This window comes from Sciurus carolinensis, chromosome 6 (genome assembly GCF_902686445.1).
Source record: "Sciurus carolinensis chromosome 6, mSciCar1.2, whole genome shotgun sequence".
In the NCBI taxonomy this organism is placed as follows: Eukaryota; Metazoa; Chordata; class Mammalia; order Rodentia; family Sciuridae; genus Sciurus; species Sciurus carolinensis.
Window position 1 is genome coordinate 82,307,931 of NC_062218.1, and position 25,208 is coordinate 82,333,138.

At 35.2% G+C, this 25,208-nt stretch overlaps 1 long non-coding RNA gene across 1 annotated transcript in view; it reads right to left on the reverse strand.

Annotated features, from left to right (window-relative positions):
- Window positions 1-23,700, reverse strand: part of LOC124986246 (uncharacterized) — a 43,803-nt gene extending 20,103 nt beyond the window's left edge. The window contains exons 1-2 of the long non-coding RNA XR_007109001.1: window positions 23,566-23,700; window positions 22,643-22,719 (exon numbers count right to left, since the gene is read on the reverse strand). This is a non-coding gene — a long non-coding RNA (uncharacterized LOC124986246). The remainder of the gene's footprint in view (window positions 1-22,642; window positions 22,720-23,565) is intronic.
- Between the last annotated feature and the right edge of the window lie 1,508 nt (window positions 23,701-25,208).

The window sequence follows — 25,208 nt, forward strand, 5'->3', positions numbered from 1 at the left end:
TATTTATCATAGATTTTCTTCTGATAGCATTTTATAGTTTCTGGGGCAGTTGGCAAAGCAGTGTAAACTTGAAGGTGCACTTTTTTCTAGACTGAGGAGGCAAAGGGTAGAGTTTGGAGACACCAGCATGGCTGGAAGTTGAGGAACAAAATCCAGAAGAAAAGGAAGATTCAGAAAATGCTTGTCACATACTTTAGATTTTATAATTTTCCCTTATTCCTTACCCCAATTTATGGCTTTTATGCCATACTATATTGTCTTGGGTATGAAGCAAAGAGGATCTTCTTTGAGTCACTTTTCTATATTAATTAAAAATTCTCATTTTCTTTATTGTGCGTGTGTGTGTGTGTGTGTGTGTGTGTGTGCGCGCATGCGCACTGCTTAAAAATAAACCAAAGGACCTTCCACATGCTAGGCCAGAGCTTTTTCACCGAAATACATTCCCAGACTTTTAAAATTTATTTTGAGTCAGAGTCTTAATAAGTTGCTGAGGCTGACCTGGAACTTGCAATCCTCCTGCCTCACTCCCCCGAATAGCTGGGATAAGAGATATATGTCACTGCAACCAACCATTTTCTTAATTTTTAAAGCTCTGACTTTGCGGGACTTGCAGACCCAGGGAACTGCTCCTCTCAGGGTAAACTAGTCCTAGAGATAACAACTTATCCATTGGTATGCCTTTTAAACACTAACCAACCAATCCTGAATCCCTATACTTCATCTCCTTTTTCAGAAGTCCTCAGACCAGGGCCCCATAGTAGACACCCAGTAAACAATTCCAGAGCTTGCTAAAATTATTCACACCATCTAACCATATGTTTGCTTTGCTTTCTTGGCTTGCTTTGCTCATTCCTTCCCTCAAAAATAAAATACATGCAAAGATTGCCCCTTCCCCTGCAAGTTTCCTTCTCTACCTGCCTGCTTCTTGCCCTTCAGTGCTTCCCATATGGCCCAGCTTGGTGTGCCATGCTTCCTATTTCTAGGACACTGTGAATGTAATTTTAAAACTTCTTTATTCAGGGCAGTTTTTTATGTGTCTCTGGTTCTTTTCTTTCTTCGTGGCAGTTGTTTATGTCTCTGTTCTTACTATACTGCTCAAAACAAGTACTAGTTGTGTTTTTAGAATACTATGAATTGCAGCTTTTTTCTCATCAACTTTCCTCTTGACTTGACGGAAGGGCCAGCTTAAAGATCTCTTCATTTATTGCAGTCTGAAATACATAGACTAAAACTTCACAGAACTGGCTTAATATTGTACCAGTTTTTCCCGTCTAGTCAATTTAAATTTTATACTAATGAAACCATCCCTGATTAGTACCATTCTGTACCCCATATGGACATAAAGAATCTCATGTTTCTCAACCCTTGGAGTAATGTAGGCTGTCTATTGACAGAATGTTTATAAGGTTTGGTTCACTCATCCTTTCTATAAATAGTTCAAAAAAGAAATCTTGGTAAAATCTGATCTGTTATTCTGAGCAACAGAATAAAATTAAAACAAGAAAGCTGATTGCAAGATATTTGCAGAAACATGAAGAAATTGACCAAAGATGCACTTGAGAGGAATCTTATACCTAATTTTTTTCTGCACTTTGAAGACACTACCTGACTTATCAGTGAATAAATTAGGCAATTTTTCCAATGGAGAATAACTGCCCAAGTATTTACTCCTTTCTGACCTCTCTCAAAGTAGAATTGCTGCCTTCCTGTTGAAGTCCTTGTAACTATGTGCATAAAATGTGTCATTTGTGGGCCTCCATTACATATTTATCTTTTACTGTAAAAATTTATGAAAATAAACAGAGAAATGTATATATGTAGAGAGAGAGAGTAGATTCATAAATATAGCTAAAACATCGGCATTGCAGGGAAGGACCTCATTTAATTAGTTGGAACTTGGAGAAATTTTAAAGCACACACTTAAGAACCATTAAGATAGACTGCCCTCCTGCAACTTAACTTATTACAAATGCTGGAATAGTGAAAAGATTTTAGAGCATTATTAAAGTGCCCCTGTATAGCTCCATTGGTCCATTCAGATTCCTAAACAAGAGATATTTATTTTTCATAGTTCTGGGGTTGGAAGTTAGGTCAGGATGTCAGTACAGTTGGGTTCTGGGTAAGGACCTCTTCTGGGTTGCAGAATGCTGACTTCTCATGTTCTCATATGGTGAAAAGAGTGTGAGAAAGTTTTCTGCAGTTTCTCTTATAAAGAAGCTAATTCCATTCATGAGAGTTATACTCTCATAAACTAATTATCTCTCCAAAGCTCCACCTCTTAATTCTATCACATTGGGAATTAGATTTCAAAATGTGAATTTTGGAGAGGTGTAAAAATTCATCCCATTGCTATAGTTATTTTAGAGAGCAGAAAATTATTGAGAAATAGAAATGATTATTTGATTTACTGACTTGCTAGATGTAAATTTGGGGAAATATTTCATACTGTTTAAACATATTTCATTTTTTTACTCTATGAGAAACAACTACTAAAGAAAGTAAGAGAAACTACTATATGTGTACCTGACTGATACTACCAGGATGAAGCATTCCTTTATAGCACCAATCTCTTAGTGTAGAAAGACACAGCAACACATGTATTTATAAATCATTCTTAATATTTTCTATGTGCATTCCCCTCTGCCAATGTGTACATAGCTGGAGCAAGAATGGCATAAACCTATCTCTGATGAATCACAATTCCAGAAGGACAGGCAAATTTATAGCCCTTTCTTCCCATGAATCCCATGACATTGCACTCTCCTTGATTTTTGTCCTACTTCTATGCATATATTTCCACTGCTTCTAAGGAGAAATGTCCTTATTTACTCCAAAATCAAATGTTTTACAGCCACAAGGTAAAGTCCTCTCAACATATAGCCTCTGAATAATCTTCATTCTTCTGGTTTCATTTACTACTTATGCAAGGAAATCTACACACTTGGTATCTTTGAACCTGATGTCTTATCTAAGCCATAAATTCACATTATCCAAATAGGTCATGAAAATTATACACCTATAAAATAAACAGATGATCTTCCTGTTTAAACCTAGCCTTCTTCCAGTATTTTCTATCTTTGTGAATGGTATCACTTCATGCATCTTCCCATTCAAAACTAGTCTTCTTCCAATATTATCTCTGAAAATATGTCTGAATGACATCATTCTATGCATCCCTTTTCTTTTAATCCAGTCTCATGCAGAGCTTATAATCTTAGCAACTACTTCTTCTAAACGTCAGTTGAAACTAACTCCATCTGTGTCTATGTCACTAAAATTATAGCGCATGGTACTCTGTTTTATTTACATGATGTAGTATTTTATCCACTTTTAAGAAAACACTTTAAAACAAACCCTGATGATCTGGCTTCTTCACACTCTCTGTGCCAGCTAGTTATTTTTGTTTGTTTGTCTTCAGGTCCTCCTGATATAGGACTCTTCCTGATATAAGACTCTCATACATGTTTTCTTCTTGCTTGATGTGAATTTTCCTCCTCTTCCTTTTTTTCCTTCACCTCTTCAGTTATGTTTCACTTCCTGAGTTAGGTCTTCTCTGGCCTCCCTGGTTAGGAAAACTCCTTCTGTCTTAAGTTACTGTAATACTTCTCTTTTATTGCACCTAACATAGTTACTACAGTACATTTACTTGTCATTCATTCATTTATGCCTGCATTTTCCCATAAATTGCAAGATGTACAATGCAATTCCTTGCCTATTTTTGCTCAACATTGTCTGCATTAAGGTTGACACATAGCTAACAATCAATAAACGCATGCTGAATGAATGAGTTTGAACAGATGAATAAATTATCACATAAAAATGCAGGAATAAATAAAGTGTACCAGGTATAGTTGGCAGGATGAAATCTCAATAAATGGTCAGGATCTAGTTGCAGGTTACAAGGTCTTAGAGGCTCAGCAGGTAACATGTTACACTCTCAACCTGGGAAATTAGATATTTTGTTACAGAGGTTTGGGTAGAATGTAAAGAAACAAACAGGGATGTGCAGAATGGTATTGAGGTCTAAAAATGAAGGGATGGGGTGATTATTGGATCCCAGAGAAGTTAGATTTGCAGAAAGAACCATTTAGCCAAGCTGTGGCTTGAGCAGAGGAACACATTCAGCTGATGTCAAACCTTCAGGGAAAGAGCTGAGGGAAACAACATCTGCTCTCTAATTGGATTTCCTGGTAGTGGTGTGACAAATCTCCACATAGTGGCTTACGACAACATAAATTTATCTCACAATCTTGGAGGAGAAAAAATTCAACATAGGGTTCATTGGGCTAAAATCATAGCTTTGCAGGGCTATATTCCTCTGCAGCATCTTCAAATCTCTTTCTGACTTTCTGACTCCATCTTTACATCAACTTCTCTCTCATTCTTTCTGACTGTAATCCTTCTGCCTCTGTCTCATAAATAACTTTATGACCACATTGAGCCCACTGTGATAATACAGAATCATCTTTCCTTCTCAAACATCCGTAATTTAATCACATATGCAAAATAAAGCACCACATCACAAGTTTTAGGGGTTTGAATGCAGACATCTTTTAAGGTCATTTTTCAAGCTACTGGGTTGTCACTCCACCTTCTGTTCTGCCAGCACCTAGTCCCAGCCCAACACAATTGGAAGTCCCGAGGTAAAGAAACCATTTATCTACATTGACAGGACTCCTAGGGTACAATGCTTGGTGGATTTGGAAGAGCAAATGGAATAATTATAGATAAGCCCATATGAATGAATTAATATCGTTACTAACTTGTATATTAATTCTACCCTAACCTTTTAACTACCTGAACATATCCTTTCATTTATAAACTTGATTATTTTGCTAATATGTGCCACACTTCAACTACATATTTAAAATTTTTGTAAACTAGAAATGATCTACTTGTCCAGAACTGCTAGCAGTTCATTAGATTTACTGAAGTTTTATTCCTCCAATTAAAACTTCCTACATCCAGGAAAACCAGGAAAATATATTATCTCATTACAAAGTGCTCTGATTTCAAATGTTTTAAACACATAATCATCTATATAATTTGGATGACTATGTATTTGATGCATTAAACAGAGGTTTTGAGTCCTCTCATATAAGATAATTGCAATAACATTATTGGATTCTAGAGCATTGTTTTTGTATTTGAATATATTCATGTTGAGGTGAAAAATTCTTTTACCAGGTGTAGACAAATACCTTAAAATGCTTAAGGCATATAAACCCAAGGAATATGTACATAAATTAACACAATGTTATAAAGGAAAACCAATAGGAAGGACATTTTAAAGGGTATTTCAGAAAAAAAAATGTTAAGATTTCTCATTTGATATTGAAAAGCAAAGATTCATCTTGGAACTATAGCCATGATTAATTAAACAGCCAAAGTGATATTTGTAAACAATTATGAATTGACCAGGAAGGAGTTGGATCATTTAGCTTCCTTTTACAATCTGCCTTCTTTGTTATGAAGGGTTCTTAGTTTACAGGATAATAGCTATTATCTTATAAATTGTGGCTCAAGCTGTTGAGGATGTTTGTGAAATGTGTTGTTGTGGTTATGAGTCATTCCAGTTATTGCCAATATCTCTTTGTTTTGGGGAGTTAGAGGAAGATGACTCAGTTATGTCAACAGAATTGATGTAGCACATTGGTGAGGATTTATCATTATGCATAACACTTCTTGAATATTATCTTTCTCTGAGTATTGGCTTCCCCCAATTTGGTCATATTTCCCTAGAATATGGAGGGTTTTCATAAAAATACTTTTGAACTTGGAATTTTTTCTGCGTCTAGGAAGTTGACAGATACTAATGACAGATACTGAAGCATCTAAACATGTCTGATTCTGTAAATAGTCTTGCTGATACAATTAAGAACCAATTTCCTGTAACATTTCTGTAAGTCACACAAGACTTTGAGATAAACTAACCTAGGTATCACTAAGATACACCTTGTTTCCGGAGATCTAGTATTTTGTTCTTCTTCATTTAATCTTTCCTTAATGTCTAGATGTTTGGTAGATATTAATTATATCTTTCATATTTTGAATTTAGCAAAATTTTTACCTCTCAATTAAAACTTCAGAAAAGTAGCAGTGTTCATTTTTATCTGTGCATTTTCTAAATATTTCAAAATTTTCTGTTTTGTTCCATTTATCTCATTTTATCATATTTTAGAGTAATAAGAGGGAATTGAGTAATTACTATTTTGATTAAAACCAGATAGAAAAATCTATCTGGTATTGTTTCATCTTAGATTTATTCAAGATTATTATAAATATTATAAGTTAAAGGCAAAAATAATTCATTTTTATATATTTATTCATTCCATGAACCATCATCAAGCTAGTACTATGAATTTGTGCTGTGGTATTATATCTCCTCTTTGGTGGGATGGACATGTCCACATTTTAGTTTCTGAAGTTCTCATACTAAAACTCGCATGTACATATTATGTGATGTTCCTTTGTACACCTTAAAGCTAGGGTTGGCTTTCAGGTACATCAGTGGTATTGTATAATTGAGAAAATATGAATTTAGTACAGAGAGGATAGTACTTTTCACCTCAGAGGAGATTTTAAAATGTACAATTTGTAATTCAGTTTATAGTTCAGTGACAGAGAAAACCATGGTATATTATGGGAAGAGGAATCAAGAAAAATTGTCAAGAAAGGTATCTTCTGGGAGAAGGTAACATTTGCCCTACATTTTCAAGGATGGCTAAGGCCAAAAGGGAGGGAAATAGAGTGAAAAACATTTGAAGGTATTGTTTGTTCAAGGAACTGAAATAATTTATCAGAGTGATAAGTTAGGTTTGAGAAGAATGAGGCACTGGCTCCCAATGGGACCAGAGACTACATGAGAGAAGGGTGTTAAGAGATAGATTCCAGGTAAAGTCACTGTGAGGCAGTGTGACTTGTGACAAGTCATTTCCTTCTCCAGGTCTCAATGTCCTTGTATGAAAACTGGGAATAATAATGCCAGTCTTTCTGGCACTTTTATGATTTTGTACCTATTTTACCATAGGCTAGTGTTGAGCATAGGACATGCTAGGTAGATGCCAAGTTTATGCTGAAGAACTTAAAACAGAAACATGGCACAATATATAAAATCTCATCAGAGTATATGCCTTTCTTTATTATGTTTGCTGTTTCCTATATCCTTATGATATTTTTCCTGGTAGAATACTATAGTAAATAAAGAGAACTGGTAAATCCCCCAGGAAGTTCATAAGGAATGGTTTAATTGAAATTACATTTTTAGGCCACTTAATTAATATCACTTAACCTTTCCCTTTTAAGGATAATTTATCATGTTTCCCAAAGTCTATATTTGGACAGCTACCACAAACACAGCTTGATCAGCTCAATATTCCATATAAATCTAACAGGAACCATAGACTCTCTTGCTCTGTCTGCTTCGTGGAGAAAATAGTTCATGCCAAGTTTCTGTGGCAAAGGTCAGTACTTAATAGATACTGCGGTACGGTTAATAACCCTATGAAATCCTGCATGCTAAACCACAGGTTGGAATCACAGCCCTGTTTCACTTGTGTGTTCTCATGTAGATGGATGTAGGTGCCCTGAACAGATTTTATAAGCATGTTTACTTATTTTCTTTCAAATATACATAATATAAAATAAAAATTTAGAAGTATTTTCACCAAGACCACCCTTGTTTCTTTAATTTTCACTCTTTGAAAGTAAAAATAGAAATTTAACATGAAATTACAAAGAAATTATTGATTTGAATAACAAAGCACAACTATTAGTGCTTTTCAAATTTATGCTGGACTAAAGATAATGGTTGATCCACTTAAGAAGTTGCAGTTTTCCCTTTTATTCCTCTCCCTCTTTCTCTGTCTCTCTCTGTATGAACTCATCCCTGTAAGCATAACTCTGGTATTTATTGCCATTAAGATGCTGGATGTTTTCCAAATCATTCTCTATTCCAAATTATAAATGAGCAATTGAAAAATAATAGAATGTATCAATATGTAAAATATTTCACTAAAGAGGAAATATTGGGATCTTTCATATAATGTATTTACCCATAAATTAGGTGCTGTACATTGAGATGAATTTATGTTTATGTATATATGCTAATTAGAACTATAAGAGGATTTTTAAGATTATAAAGATGCTTCTTTCCAAATAAGAATCACCACTTTGCTTCTTAGATTTAAGTGCCAAAAGAAAAAGCACTCTGTGTAATATTGGAGTCTGACTTGAGGTTGCAGAGAATATGGGTAGTTCAGTGTGATTTTCTGAGATGCTCAGCTCATTTCATAGCTATTGGTTGAATGAAGTACACTTGAGTGGCACTCTGTGAATCTGACTACAGCTTTGAAATAAGAAAAGGAAATAATCCAGTCCAAATGGCATTTTAGTGATGGTCTTAAACTATGGAACTGAAAAGAATCTAGAGATAGATCTTCTAGTCCTACTGCTCTGCACAGATGCAAACACTAAGAACCAGGAGGGTGGGTAACCTCCATTGTTGCTAGAGTCTGGGGCCCCTGCGTCAGATGGAAGGAAGGACATTTCAAGGTTTATGCCAAGTTCAATCTTTATTTCTCCCTCACGTTCTTCATCTTCAACTTTAACAATATTTGTAAAAGTAGTGTGCTCATTTTCATACAGGTTACTACTTTGTCAAATCTGCCTGTTCTGAAGACCTGTCAAAGTATTTTTTTCAACTTTTAGAAGGAAGGTTGCAAAATTCGAATACTTCCGAGTCTCCCATCTAATTGTTCTCCAATCTTATTATGTCCATCATTTTACAATACACACTTAAAGAAGACTTTCATTTAATAGGATTTGAAACCATAATAATATTGGACCCTGTCCTATTTTTTCATTTAATTTTTCCTTTTTCATTTTTATAGTTGACTTATATTTTAGTCAAAGTAATAAAAAGCTTATATTGTTGTGTTTCAAATATTAGGGACTTATGCTGATCACCAGTGTTATTATCAAGAAAGAGAAAAATATTAACTTCTGGAATGGAAGATGGAACTTGATTTGGGAAGGCAACCTCTTGGCCATGTAAAAGAAAGAGAAGAAAAATGTTGAAAACAAAACTGTAACTTAACATGTTGAATGTCTATAAAATCACATTGATCTGTATTACATGCATGAGATAAAAGGGATCCTACTAATTAAGAGACGAAATCTTCACATGTTACAAGTGGTAGAATTTATTCATCATGAAGTGCTTTTAAATCTGAAAATGTTATATAATGTAAATGAATATTGTGATCTTCTGCAGTCAGTACAGAAAAAGGAGACAAGTATTTATTTAAGCAGGTAAACCAAATGTGAGGTGAAATAAGTACTGGAAGGGAGTTGTGTGTGATCCCTGGTTTCCTCATGGAGCACTCACTCACTCTTCTCCTGGGGGAATGTGGAGATGACTGTACAGGGGAGGGTGTTTGCACCCAGCACTTGGCACTCAGCCTAGTGCATGCAGTAGGCACATAAAATACATTTGTTTATGGGAAATATTTAATAAAAAGTCTCGAGTCTTAAGGTTTAAGTTTTAACTCCCAATTAGCAGATAAGATGGATTTCCATACTCAGGGAAAAGAAGAAGTCAAAGTTGGAAGGTTGCCAACAGCAGTAGCAGGAAGTCTTCCAGTATGCCGGAGTGCCGGGTTTGTGGCCGGATGAAGTGATCGATCTAATTCCAAAGTAGTTAAAATGAATGATGGATACCTATACATAGATACGTATATATGTGTGTGTGTATGTATAATTTTTAAGAATTTATCCATGAAAATGCTTAATTTTGAAAAAAGCCTGTTTCTTAAACATGGTAGTGATAACTTAAGAGATGAAAATAATGATAGGCTCTATACTGAGGTGGCATCTGCTAGGATGTAAAAGATGAGGAATAGGAGAGGGCCAAAGAGAATTCCTTGGTTTTCAGCTGGGAACTGATATTTAGCTATTTCCAATAAAAGCAGATGGCAAGAAACTGTCAAGTATTTAAGAAATAAGACAAAACAAAACAAAATCCTGACTGAGAGCTTTCAGGAGAGGCCGTTAATGTATAATAAAATTAACAGGGAAATTATGGTAAAGGACCTCTCTGTGGACTAGAGGTCAACTCCTCTTCTCCAAAGCTGTGATCACATGACCTAGACTATGAAATCAAGCTGGGACTTAGTCTAATTCATGAACAGCATCCTAAAAGCAGACACTGAAGTAGTAACATGAAATCTTAGCAAATGGCTGTTAGTGGATATCTAAAAAACACATTATGCTGTAATTTACCCATTTATTATTTTTTCTGAGGAAAATAGATTTACTAGACTATGTGTAGCACTTAACAGCATTTAAAGGAGCACTGAAAGAGCTCATATCTAGTGAAAATGCAATGGAATTCCTCTAGCCTCATCCCAAGTAAGAAAAATGGTTAAGTGATGTTTCACATAAAAGCTAATTTATTTAATTTATGGACAATTTTGAAATCTTTATTCCAAATAGTACCTGAATTATCTGAAATGGCATCCTTTTGGATTCACAATGTAGTAAGAGTTTCTGAATGGTTAACTTGTTCTCCTAGTTTTTTTATTGCAGGCCTCTCATCTTCAAACCATCTTCCCTCAGCATGCAGGTTTTTACCTCTTGTCTACTTTTAAATACCTCCTTTCAATAAGAAAAGAAGTCTTTTTCTAAGTCAGAAGGACTGAGAGACAATGGACTTCTGGTTGCTTCTTGCCTTTAAATCCTAGATCGAAATCAACTAATTCTGTACTGCAAAGTAATATTCCATTTCTCTCTCCTCACTCCATCCTACCTACTCATGAAACCAATTTAAGGTGGTAATGACTGATTTCTTTCCCTTAGAGTACTTACATTTTAAAAGCTTTTTGAATATCTGAAATGTTGATATCCAAGTTTTCAGAAAGTCTTGAAAGCACAGAAGCTGAGAGGTTTTTCAGCTTTAAGTTACGTTAGGTAAGGTGACCAGTGAAAGTAACTTTATAAAGAGAGGCAAATGAGTCTTCCCAGGATTTGGAATTCACTGAGGACCACCTTACTTTCAACGTATAAAGTCACCATCTCTCTGGCTAGGCATATGTAATAGTTTGGATATGAGGGATCCCCCAGAGTACCACTAATGCAGGAATACTCAGAAGTGAAATGATTAGATTACAATAGTATAAACTAAACAGTTCAATCTAGTGTGAATGAATTGTGGGTAAGTGTCGGCAGGTGGGGCATGGCTGGAGGAGGTTGGATCACTGGGAGGCATGCCCTGGAAGGTAGATCGTTCCTGTGGTAAATCCTCCCTCTCTTGCTGTCTGCTTCCTGACCTCACACTAAACTGAGCAACTTTCCACCACTGAGCCCTTCCACCATGATGTGCTGCCTTTTCCTTGGGCCCAGAGGCAATGGAGTTGGCCATCCGCGGATTGAGACCTCTGAAACCATGAGCCTCAAATAAACTTTCCCTCTTCGAAGTTGTCCTTGCCAGGCATTTTGGTCACAGTGACAAAAAGCTAACTAAAACATCATATTTCTTACACTTCTGTCATCTCAGACCAGACCAGCTCCAGCTGTGAAATACTGACAAGTAGAGTTATCAATTATTAAATAAACTAAACATGAACATCCTTTATCAAGAGTCAGTGGGACATGCAGAAGAATAAAACTTAATGCCTAGCTTTCACCTTGTACAAGAATCAATGCTAGATGGAGCAAAGACCTAAAGTAAGCCCTGAAATGCTGAAAACTGCTAGAGGAAAACATAGGAGGAAATACTTCAAGATATCAGTACCAGCAATGGTTTTCTGAAGAAGATCCGAAAAGCATAGGAAACAAAAGAAAAATTTGACAATTGGTATGAATTAAAACTAAAAAGTTTTTGCACAGGAAAGAAACCATCAACATTGTAAACAAGCAACAACAGAATGGAGAAGCAATATTTGCCAACTATTCATCTGACAGCAGCTTAATATCCCGAATATATAAGGAACTAGGAAGAACAACAAAAACTAAGTAACTAATTCAAAACTGGGCAAATTATCTGACTAGACACTTTCTAAAAGAAGAAATATGAAATGGCCAACAGATATATGAAAAATGTTCAATATTACTAACCATCTGAAAAATGCAAATCTAAACTACAATGAGATATCATGTCACCCCAGTTAAAATGACTATTATAAAATCAAAAATCAAGCAAATCAAATGCTGTTGAGGATGTGGGGAGAAATGAACCTATACCATTGTTAGTGAGAATGTAAACTAGTACAGTCATTATAAAGTTACCCAAAAACTGAAACTAGATATACCATTTGATTCACTTAACATACTCCTGAATATATATTCAAAAGAAATGAAATCAACACACAAAGAGACACCCATGTGCCTATTTATTATAGCACTATTCACAGTTGCTAAGGAATCAGTATAGGTGCTCATCAACAGATAATTAGATAAGAGAGATGTGGTATATATAAATAACGACATATTATTTGATCATAAATAAAAATGAAATCCTGTCATTTGTAAGAAAATGAATGGAACTGGAAGACATATGTTTAGTTAAATAAGCCAGATACAGAAAGACAAGTATCATATACTCTCTTTCATATGTGGAACTAAAGCATCCTGGATTTTGAACGGAAATAGATTGTTAGAGATGGGAAGGGAACTTAAGGGAGGGAACGGTGAAAAGTGAGAGGTTGGATTGATCAGTACAAGCTATAAGCATGTATGTAAATATCACATTAACCCAATTATTATGTACTATTGCATGTGTTAATCATTTTTTTAAGTCAGTGGAAGTATTAGCACTTCCTTTTTTCTAAAGGATATCTTACTATTGTAAAATAGAGGCATTTGACAGTAAACGTGAAATAAGAGGCATAGTATTAGATGTAGGCTCAGAAGAAGTAAGTGAATGCTACAGATTTATAATATTAACTGACACTGAATGAAAAGAAGTGACAAGACTTTTATCATTGCACTATGAAAACAAATATTCCAAACATCCAACACAAACCAATTCTAGTATTAAGAAATCTCATTAGCAATTTATCATAAGAGTGTTATGGACACAAATTAGATTAGAAATAATATTTCTAGATGAAACCTTAGCGTGGTATCTGGCTGGACCTGGAAACACTGATTAAATTAACATGACCTATTATAATTAAAACTCAGCGGACGATAGGGTACTAATGACAATTTTATGGTATTAGACTTCTGTAAGAGCCATATGACCTGATGAATCACTGCCCCCGTCTCTGCCAGGCTTCCAGGGCTCTCATTCTAAGTCTAGTGACAAAGGCACCTAATCAAACAGTTCCTAGGAGGAAGCTTGTTTATCAAACTGTGCTAATTATATTATCCCATTGACCATCTAATAGCTCTACTGATGAGACCTTAAGGGACGACTGTCTACTAGCAAGGGCCTCCATTAATCTCTATTTAAAAGAAGTAGTCTTCCCTCCTAAAAAGAGTTGGCAGCAAGAAAAATATTTTTCTCTTAATACAAGTGATATTTCTAACTCACACTATAAAATAGTAAGATAGTACAAAGGTGTCTTTACCACTTCTCTCATTAATTCTCCTTTGATCACACTAGCTGGTTGTGCCCATAGTCCTAATTCAGAGAAAACTCAAGGTACATTAACTACATGGACAATGGATGGAATAACTCGCTGTACAATTGTGAAAGCTGTCAGTTATTGTGGTTTTGATGCCCTTTCTGGAATCCTTTTCATTTATATTAGATTATCCTCTTATTCATTCTCTTCTGATTCTTTATTTATTTTTTTATTTATTATTTTTTACAGACTGCATTTTGATTCATTGTACACAACAGGGTACATCATTCATTTATATGGTTGTACATGATGTAGATTTATACACTCATGTAATCGTACATGTACATAGAGTAATGATGTCTGTCTCAATCCACGATTTTTCATAACCCTTCTCCCTTTCATTTCCTTCCACATAAGCTAGAGTTCCTCCATTCTTCTCTCACTCCCAACCCCCCCACCCCCATTATATATCATCAACCATTTATCAGAGAAAACATATATGGCCTTTGTTTTTTTAGGATTGGCTTAATTTCACTTAGCATAATATTCTCCAATTCCATCCATTTATCTGCAAATGCCATAATATTATTATTCTTTATGACTGAATAATATTCCATTGTGTATTATAACACATTTTTCTTTATCCATTCATTTCTTGAAGGGCATCTAGTTTGGTTCCCACAATCTAAACTATTGTGGAATTGAGCTGCTATAAACATTGATGTGCTGCATTACTTTGGTATGCTAATTTTAAGTCCTTTGGGTATAAAACATGAGTGGGATAACTGGGTCAAAAGGTGGGTCCATTCCAAGTTTTCTGAGAATCTCCACACCTGCTTTCCAGAGAGGCTGCACCAATTTGCAACTCCACCAGCAATGTAAAAGTGTGACTTTTCCCAACATCCATGCCAACATCTATTATGTTGCTTTCTTGATAATAGCCATTCTAATTGGAGTAAGATGAAATCTTAGAGTTGTTTTAATTTGCATTTCTCTAATTATTAGAGATGTTGAACACTTTTTCATAAGTTTATTAACCACCTGTATGTCTTCTTCTGTAAAGTGTCTGTCAGTCCCTTGATAATTTATGATTGGTTTCTTTGTATTTTTGGTGTAAAGTTTTGTAAGTTCTTTATAAATTTTGGAGATAAGTGCTCTATCTGAAGGGTGTGTGGAAAAGATTTCTCCCACTCTGTAGGCTCTCTCTTCACATTATTGATTGTATTCTTTGCTGAGAATAGCTTTTTAGTTTGAGTCCATTCCATTTATTGATTCTTGCTTTAAGTAGCAGAAAAAATCTGGTAGTCATTTACATTCAGGCCAAAAAACATATTTTTTTTCTGATATATTAAATCTCATTATCATTTTCTAACTAAAAAAAATTAACTTCTATAAACTATTCCACTTTAAGTATTTTGTTATAGCAACAGAAAATAGATTAAAATCTCATCTAATTCCATAATTTTATTTACATGAGTGGTGTGTGTGTGTGTGTGTGTGTGTGTCTGTCTGTCTGTCTGTGAGAGAGAGAGAGAGAGAGAGAGAGAAGAGAGAGAGAGAATTGTTTTTTTCCTTTATTTTATTTATTTTTGGTGCCAAAACCCAGGGTCTTGAACATGCTAGGTATGAACTATACCCCTAAATATACCTCTATCCCCTTGAAAATCTATTTTCTTACATTTTTTAAGAATACATATACTGTGAAATGTAGTCCCCGTTTCATTAAAATAGATGTCTTGAATCATTCATCCCAATTGGCATGTTTTGCCCTTGACCAAAATATTGGGAAAAATTTTTTAAATAATTTGATTTAGTTTTTAGTATTTAAACATCTTAAAAATATATGAACTTCCTCTTGTAAAATGTCTGTGATTAAAAACTGCTTCAGTGTGATTAGAGTCATGCTCCATATCTGCATTAATATTCATTTTAATCTTATGGTTGACTGAAGCTAGTAATCTGAAGAAAGTGTCACATACGCTCCTCTTTATGGTTCTCTACCAAATGGATTTTATTGGTGAAACTTGGTCTTTCTACTTAACTCGAGTGATAGAACAGGGTTTCAGTAGTGAAATTAGAGGTGTTCAGTGGTGATGTGGCATTAGTGCTCAGGTGTGTTTTAATCATGCAGAGATGATTATGAATCATACCAGAATAAGCATTCTGTACCCAACTGGGTACACTCCAGGTTGGTCTCTAATATGTTCTTGGATGGCCATTTTTGAGAGTCATTAGGAAGGCATGATGCCAATAAGACAGCGCAGTAATGCTCTCAAAATCTGGTAGTTTATGCCTGAGTAAACTTCTGAAGGTTGTGGTCAGCGCACCTGAATGGGGTCAGAGTGAGGCTTCTATAGAAAATATCTGATATTAATATTTTTCTCCTTTGCCTCCTTTTTTTTTCAACACATAGTGTGTGTGTGTGTCAGACTGTTGGTTGCAAAGTGCTTTCCCTATAACCTAGTAGTGAGTTTGGGTGAGGCTAGCCATCACCTCGACTTCTTTTAGCAGACTGCTGTCTAGAAGAACCTGAGTTGTGTAAGTCAAGCTGGATGAGTCCCATTTTGCAGCACTACTCTTAAAAAAGTAAGAAAGTGATCTCATTATTTGAAGGGCAATGGTCAGAAGGACCCTGGGAAGCAGCTGCATCCTGTACTGAGATAGGTGCTTTCTACAACCTACAAAAAAACCACTAAAACTTTTCTTACTCCCAACCTGCATGCATCTTATTTACATTCCTTCCTGGGCCTGTGGGCATTGGCATCTGTCATCCATGCATGAAAGAACTTCACATCCTGTCAAACAGGTGTAGGAGAAACTTGTAACTAAAATAACTTCTCTTGGTATTCAGTCATGCATATGAAAAGCCCCCAAAGGTAAGCTTCCATTATTCCTTTTGGTTTTTTAGAGGGAATGTGTTAGACAGGCATTTAGTACTGTTCATTGTCTGCATTTTCTTCCTTTCTTGTTCCTTTTCTTTTATCCAAATCTTTCTTATCCTGGGGTTGTAATATCACACAGTTGGGGACCCAGCGATTTGTCCCCTAATTGTGCTCCATAGTGCTAATGCGGCTAACCAAAACTACCTGAAGCCCCATGATTGGTGGCTTCATGCAATCTGACAACTAGGCAGTGGAGCTCAGAATGAGCTAGTGCTTCCAAAACCTCTATGGAGTAAATGGAAGGGATGTATCAAAGGGAACGGTCAGCGAGCACAGGATACCCACTGTATCAAGGAGAAATAAGATCAGGAGACTATAGACCCAGTGTCTGTCTCTGTTGGTGTCTCTCTCTCTCTCTCTCCTAGTGTGTGTGTGTGTGTGCGTGTGTGTGTATGAGGGAATTATGGTCAAAAGAAACTTATCAATGAAGAAACTATCTCCCTTATTATCATTCTCAAAGTCTGCTGTTTATTTAATATAGTTATACACAAGCTTTCATGAGCACCTACTTAAAAATATAGAAGATCCACAGTAGCAGCAATTTTGTTTGGGTTGTTTGTGGTATCCCCAGTGCCAAGACTAATCTTGCCATATAATAAATCCATATCAATGAATGAATTTGTGCAAGAATATGTATGTGTGTGAGACAAAGAGAGAAGTGACCATTTAGGTAGAGAAACATATCAATCCCTATAATTACATATTCTTTGCATTTTTTGAATAAAACAAATTAAAATTATGGAATAAAAAGTTTCAGTTCCTATATACAAAACTTTTTATAACTATTCGATTGTTCCAGATTTGCGCAAAAGTAATATTGAATATAAAATTGATATTCTTTTATTTGGCATCATAAGTTTTAAGTCCTGAAATAAAAGTTCTAAGTTCTTACAGAGAGTTCTTTCCACCCAGGCTCTATGTGATGGTTAACAAGTTTTCCAAGCTGGAAAAAAGTAAAGCTCTTCTTCCTTCCCCAGACAAAACAAAACAACCGATCAGTTGTCTGGAACTTGTTTTCTTTTTTCATCAGAGAGCATTTGAGCAGGAGATAGTAATTATTTAGCAAACATTTGAGTCTTTTCAATGAAAGATTAAATAATACAAATGCTATTATTTTAGAGCACTCTTGAAAATCAGTGTTGCGCTGAACTCATATTTGCACTGCTTGATTGTAACATAGGCCAGAAGTCTCACCCCAAGGAATCTAAAAAAAATTAGTGGTATTTTGATATTGGTGATCCTTATATAGATATCTTGGAATAGTAGAATAGAAAAACAACATTGATTTAACTACTCTGCCAGTGTGCTACCAGCTAATGATGTGGAGAAGTATAAAGGGAGAGGTAAGGAGAAATCAACAGAACTAGATTTAAGATCCTAAAAATGGAAAAACCTCATTAAAAAATAAATAAATAAATAAAAATCAAATGAACAACCAAAGAACCCATTCTTTGTTTCTCCCTTATGTGCCACCTATACCTCTGTACTAGTGAGAGCCCTGCTCCATCTCTGTCCTGGCTCTGGGGGAAATGGGCTTATTCTGTCCCCCTGTGGCACAGAGAGGCTGTCTCTTCCACGTAAGATCTGCCACTGTCCTTAGTGTCAGAGCTCTATTCCATATAAGAGGATGGTGAGCATCTTGGGCCATTGAAAAAAACAAAGAGCCCAGAAAAATTGAAATAGAGCCAAAATTTAAGAGACATTCCAGGCTGACACTCATGAACAGGTAAGATACCACCATCAGAGGCTGATGAACATGCTCAGAATGGATCATGGTCCCTAGCAACAGAAAACGCAGCAGAGGTGGGGGCTGAAGCTGTGTGAAGTCGTTAGGGGCTTGAGATTCCTGCCAAGGCGATGGATGGAGTGGGCCTAGGGCAGGTGGGTGTCCTCTCCTGCCATGTGATCTTTTCCATTCCTTAGTTTTTCTTTCCCTTACCTAACTCTGACTTTTATGACTAACCCCAATTTTTCTCTCTCTCCTTTTCCTTTAGTCTATGAAATTCTTCTGTTTTCTAGGGAATTTTTCTCCTTCCCATAATGCTTGTGGCATTAACTTTGTTCTACTCCATTATTTTCTTTCTTTCTAATATTAAATAGTGGTAAGTACAAAAGGAAAGAACAGGATAGAAAATAGTTTATAATTGAAAAAAAATTGCTGGTGGAGTTGCAAATTGGTGCAGCCACTCTGGAAAGCAGTACAGAAAATCCTAAGAAAACTTGGAATGGACCTACCTTTTGACCCAGTTATCCCACTCCTTGGTTTATACCCAAAGGACCTAAAATCAGCAAATTACAGTAACACAGTCACATCAATGTTTATAGCAGTTCAGTTCACAATAGCTAGATTGTGGAACCAACCTAGATGCCCCTCAACAGATGAATGGATAAAGAAACTCTGGTATATACACAATAGAATACTATTCAGCCATAGAGAAGAATAATATTATGGCATTTGCAAATAAATGGATGGAATTGGAGAATATCGTGCTAAGTGAAATAAGCGAAGCCCAAAAAACCAAAGGCCAAATGTTTTCCCTGATAAGTGGAGGATGATATAATGGGGGTGGGGTGGGGAATGAGAGAATAATGGGGGAACTTTAGAATATGTAGAAGAAAATGAGAGGGAGGGGTATGAAAAATGGTGGAATGAGACAGATATCATTGCCCTATGTACATATATGATTACACGAATGGTATGAATCTGCATTGTGTACAACCATAGAAACGAAATTATGTACCACATTTGTGTACAATGAATCAAAATGCACTCTGTAAAAAATTAAAAGTTAAATAAAAATAATAAGAAAAATTATTTTCTTAATTTGAAACAATTTGAAATATTATTTAAACACAAACAATACACACATATGTTAGTAATGCCAATCTGCTTTTTGTTTTGTTTCCAGTGCTGGTGATGGAACCTAGGACTTCATGCACACTGGACAAGTACTCTACCACTTACTTAGCTCCCCTCCAGCCTATAAAGCCTATCTTTTAAAATAGATAATTTAAACTTTAAGAACAAGATAGTGTAATTATGGTTCAGTACTATACAAATTTTGGTTATAAAATTTTTATTAAAGACTTCTGTATCAAATGAAGTTTCAGTGATTTTCCAATTTGCTACTAGATATTCTTTAATCTTATAAAAAAGAATAAATAATAATTTTGGCTTAAAATCATATGATTAATTACATTAAGAATGTTAAATTTACCTTTTAACAACCATATCACTGAATTAAAAGAATGGGTAGATAGCAGAGAATAGCAGATGAATGAAATAGAAAATAGTATAGAAAATAATAGCATAGAAAAGTATCTAAAAAGAAGAGACTAAGCAATTCTGAGATAAGTTGGAAACAAACAGAAACATACACTGCCTAACCACACACAGAGGAAAGGAAACCAATGACATTGAATGTACTATTGACACCTGAGATGGGTTTCTCTTAGTCCCTGAGGCATTTTAGAAGATCAGCACATGTTTATTAAATGACAAGTTGACAGAAATATAGGTAGAGAAAAATAACTTCACAAAATAAAAGAATCTTGCAATATAGCAAGTGAAGGCTTCAATCCTGATGTGACTTTTCAAACTCTATTTAGGCATAAGTAATTTTCAGTGTTTGAAACACAGTCTGGTTCACATGAAATAAAAGACTATATTTAGTTGTCAGTCTCTGGTATTAGGATGGTGAAAGAATGCATAATTTAATACAGTAGGTAATTTAAGACTTTTTAAAAAGTACCTTATGAAGTCTCATCTATAGTTACATAGGTGTCCTATTGTCAATAAACTGTTCTCTGTGAATCATGATTTTAAGAACAACATATTAAAATTACTGTTGGTTTTCCATGGAACATAAAATTATGGTGTAAGACAAGTCAGAAAATGAAAATGTCAGTCTTGTCTCCAAGAGACAGTAGTAAATGTCTAAACATTAAGAAATGGTTATGTAAATAATGTATCAATTTCATTAAATGCAAAAGTGTAATCAATGAGAGTTTTAAAAATATGATGTTACTATTATGTATGAAATTGCGGTCAATTCATAGGGACTGGAAGTAAACTTAGAAAAATAAAATGTTTAATTTATTTAAATGATAGAATTTGAATTTTTCTGTTTTTTCTAACTTGTTTGTTCCATAAAAAGTAAAAAATTGCTAAAGACCATCCACAAAATTTATTTTCTATAAATTTCACATAGGTGATATAAATTTCACAAAGGTGATGCTTGCTATGCATTCTTTCAGAAAACCTGGAGTGAAATAATTACAAGAATTAAATCTTACTATGGAACTCACATATCTTTTCGAAATGAAATAAATGTCTATCTTATTTGGTATTTCTGGGATTTAAAGTTCACATTCAATTGCATTTCCAACATCTATTTTCTCTAATGAATTTGTGAAGGAACCAAAGTCAGACATTCGCAAACTTTATTCTTCTTTGGTCATATTTAAGTTTATTACTCTGATGGAGGAGATGGATGTTGGGTCCAATTCAGAGATGTGAAGGAAAATTATATTAAGACAACTAATCAAATCCTTTATGCAAATTGTACAGTGTTGCCAATTGTACTTTAATTATGGGTAACTAGTTAATCTAAACTTTGGCATCAGTTAATGGTGGTCAGATTGAGGCATTTATTAAAAAAAAAGTCTATGCCAATTTTCTATTTTTTTTCTGAAATACATGCACAAAATAATACATAAAACTTTCCAGGTACAGAATTCACATCGTTTACACAAAAAGTAAAGGCATCCTTACACCATCAACAAAAAAGTGATATTGACAGTGAGAGGAAAGAGAACAGTGATATAATAGAATTGACACTGAATTCTAATGGTCCTGCAAATACATTTTAAATCATAATTCTCCAGATCTGTCTTTGGCTTGCAAGATTGTTAACTAACCACATTAGTGCTAACACTTTTTCTGTCTAGTTTTTGGTGTCTTCTCACAGTTCCAGGTATCACTAGATTCAGAAAGAACTTGAAAATCAGAGTCCTCTTACGGACGTATCTTCAAGATGAATGAGACAGAGAAGGTGCATATGACTTTTCCTGCCTGTTTATCTCCCCAATTAATTTCGTTCTATCTGATAACAATGTTTAGAGTTTTAGAACAAGGATATATGGTCTTAAATGTAAAACAAGTCAATGTGAGTACAGTGAAAATGAAAAGCAGTAGAAGGCATAGAAAACCGAAAGGATGGTGAAATTTAACAGAAATTGAAGTAAGGCAATTGCTAAAAAATAAAAATATTTGCTAGTCTTCTTTTGTATGTAGTAAGCACGATGCAAACATTAAATATGTCTAATTAAGAAGTGTTCAGCTCAGACCAATTAATCTTGTATATTTCATAGTCTGAGCAGCTAGACTTCTGTTCATTTAGTTTTTGTCTTGGTGTCACATGAATAAATATGAATGTCCCAGAAGGAAGAAAACAAATCAGATCAAACTAAGTTCCTGAAAAATGTTGGTAATTCTACTTCAATGCTTGAGTACTCCAATATTTGAGCTAAATTAAAATTTTAAAACACCATGAATTTTTGTAGAATTATCTCAGAACTCACATACATATACTTTATATCTCATATGTAATTATTCATCTTGTATGGGAGGTCCATAGATTTCAGTCATTAATCTTACTTTATTCTGGTATTTATTTCCTCTGTTATAATAAGAGTGACTATCTTCAGCAAAGTAGTTTTTCTACATTTTTATTTCAGGAAACTTTTAATGACCTAACTATAGAAGGTTTTAATTCACTGGGATCTTTAATCACTGGGATTTTTTTTTTTTAATTTGGTTGACTTGGATGAAGAAGTTTGAAAGGATAAGAATCAGAGACTTTACTTTGAGAAGGGCACTCCTCTTTAAATAGGAATAGAGGGAGGTACTCTGGATAATATTTAATCTGGCAGACATAAAACAAAAAATTCTTCTTTCTCTGGAGAGTATAATCTGACCTATAATTCAAGTCAGTTCTTTAACAAGTTATTTGTTGGTGGTTTTCTGTGACTTTTTTTTTCTTCATAATACACAATCTGAAGCATTTAGTATTTTTCATAAGTCAAGTCTTTAAAATACAGCCCAATCTGGCCAGAAAGGGAGGCACATACCTGTAATACCAGTGACTAGGGATGAGGAGGCAGGAGGATAATGGGTTCGAGATGAACTTGCATAGCTTAGTGAAGACCTGTGTCAAATTTAAAAAATAAAAGGATTGGGGTATATATTAGTGGTAGAACACCCAGGGTTTAGTTCTTAGTACCTCAAAAATTAATCAATCAATTAATTAATTAATTAAATAAAATGTAGAAATATAGCTCACTCTGTAGGTTTTATCTGAAAACTCATTGTCGCAAATTGCTTTCATTAAAGTTAATCTTTTGGTTCAAAAAATTTATGCATTTTATAAAATACACATGAATAATGCTACTTTCATTTTAAAAACTTTGTTATAGTATCTCAAGCATGCTTTTAGTTCTTATCTATGGAAATAAAAGTACCTAAGCCTAAATTCAATCCATAGAAAATCTTGTTTAGTGACTCTTGCTGGGACCCAGAGAATTTGTATTTTCAGAAAGACATGTAACCAACTGTATTTATTTGGGATTGTGAGACACGATATACATGATATTGATGCTCCAAACATTCAGGCATTTTTACTTATTAGCTATTAAAAAATTATCAGTCATTGAATGCTGCATGTATATAATTTTGTATGACTATAACTGTAACTAAATGTAACTGTAACTACATGTATAAATATTTAAAATTATATAATACTTTGCACATACTTCAGGTGTATTTATCTCACTATGTATTAGGGTTCTCTAGAGGAACAGAATCAAGAGGAAGTATGACTATAAAAAGGGGATTTATTAGGTTGGCTTACATGACCAGAAGCTGGATAGTACACAGTGGCCTCTGCAGGCTAGAGAGTTGAAGAATCAGTAGCTGCTTAGTCCAACAGGTAGAAGCCCAGAACAAGAAGGATAAAAGTGCTGTCCTAGTCTGATACCAAGGCTTCTGGAACTACCTGGAGAATCATTGGCAGAGTCCACTTTGGAAGAGTGAAGAAGCAAGAGTCCGACATCTTCAGATTGAAGCAGCATTCAACAACCCTTTCAAGAAAAGTCAAGCTTGCATCTGCATCTGCTGCTCTTGTTCTTCCAACTTTGTTTGTTCTTTCCAACTTTTATTACATCCAAGCCACCATCCTATTGGCAGTGCTGCCCATGCTTAGGGAGGATCTCCACGTCATTCACTACCCCACATTCCAAATCATTTCTAGACACACCTTCATTGACACTCCCAGAAGCATCTTAATCATGGCATATCTTAAGCCACTTAAGTTGACAATGCAAATTAACCATTACAAGTCCACCCCTTGTCAACTTGATATCCCAACATGACTCTTCACATCATACTTAACCTCCAAATCAACACATTAGCATTCATAATTCCACCTAACATAACTATTCTTCGTACAACTGAAAACATACTAGTTCTCTCCCCAGAATAGAAGAAAAAACAGGAACATTACTGAAGTTAAGTCAATCAATACTACATTACATTATGAATAACAAGAGAGTAATAAACATTTCCTCTAATGCGTAAGTATGCATAAACATATTATTAACAGAATAGAGAAGAAATATTCATGGCAATTACAATTCTCATTTCTGTAATTGGTCACGTGGCCATAGTTGGTATTTATGACTACCTTCTTCTACTATCCATTCTGTATTCCCTCTATCTTCAGCAAGTACCTCAGCAGGTCTTAGCTCTTTACATGGAGGTTGATCCACACCTTCATTCCTGAGGGATCTGAGACATTTGTCCTCTTGCCAGGATTGGGTTGTTGTAGTTTCCCATTGACCTTATAACAGGACAGGTAATACCAAGAGAGAAACCCTAAGATATCTCCTGCACTCCAGGAATATGCTTCCTTACCTCCATTGTGGAGTAACAGTCCAATGTCCCCTTGGTAATCTGGGTCAAATCAACCCTGCAATACTGTACCTCCCTTCATAGCCTGTTGACTCAGAGGCGATGAGGAGCCCAAAGTGACCAGGGGGAGTCTTAACTTCCAGTTTAATTAAATCATTGTTAAATCTCCAGCTGAAACATTCTTCCTTCTGGAACTAAGACTTCTACGCCTGGCAGAGCATAAGATTGCAGGAACAGGAAGCAAAAACTTTCATAGTGGGTTACTAGGGGTAATGGTGAGTGGCACCATTCCTGTTCCACCCCCTTGATTTCTGAACCCATGAATTCTAGCAATAGGAGGACAGTACCACAAAGTGTACGCTGATTCAGAGTATAAACAGCCATCTGAAGAACCTTGCCCCAGCCCTGCAAGGTTTTGGCCACCTAACTGGTGTTGTAACTGTTTCTTCAAGATTCGGTTCCATTGTTCTATCAAACCACTGCTTCAGGATGGTGGGGAACAAGGTAAGGCCAGTGAATTTCCATGAGCATGGGCCCATTGCCTCACTTCTTTGGCTGTGAAGTGAGTTCCTTGGTCTGAAGCAATGCTGTGTGGAATAATGTGATGATGGATACGGCATTCTTTAATGACCAAGGAGGTCATTTGGCTGAAGAACTACAATGCAGGGGATGGTAAATCCATACCCAGAAAAAAGTGTCTATTCCAGTAAGGACAAACTGCTGCCCCTT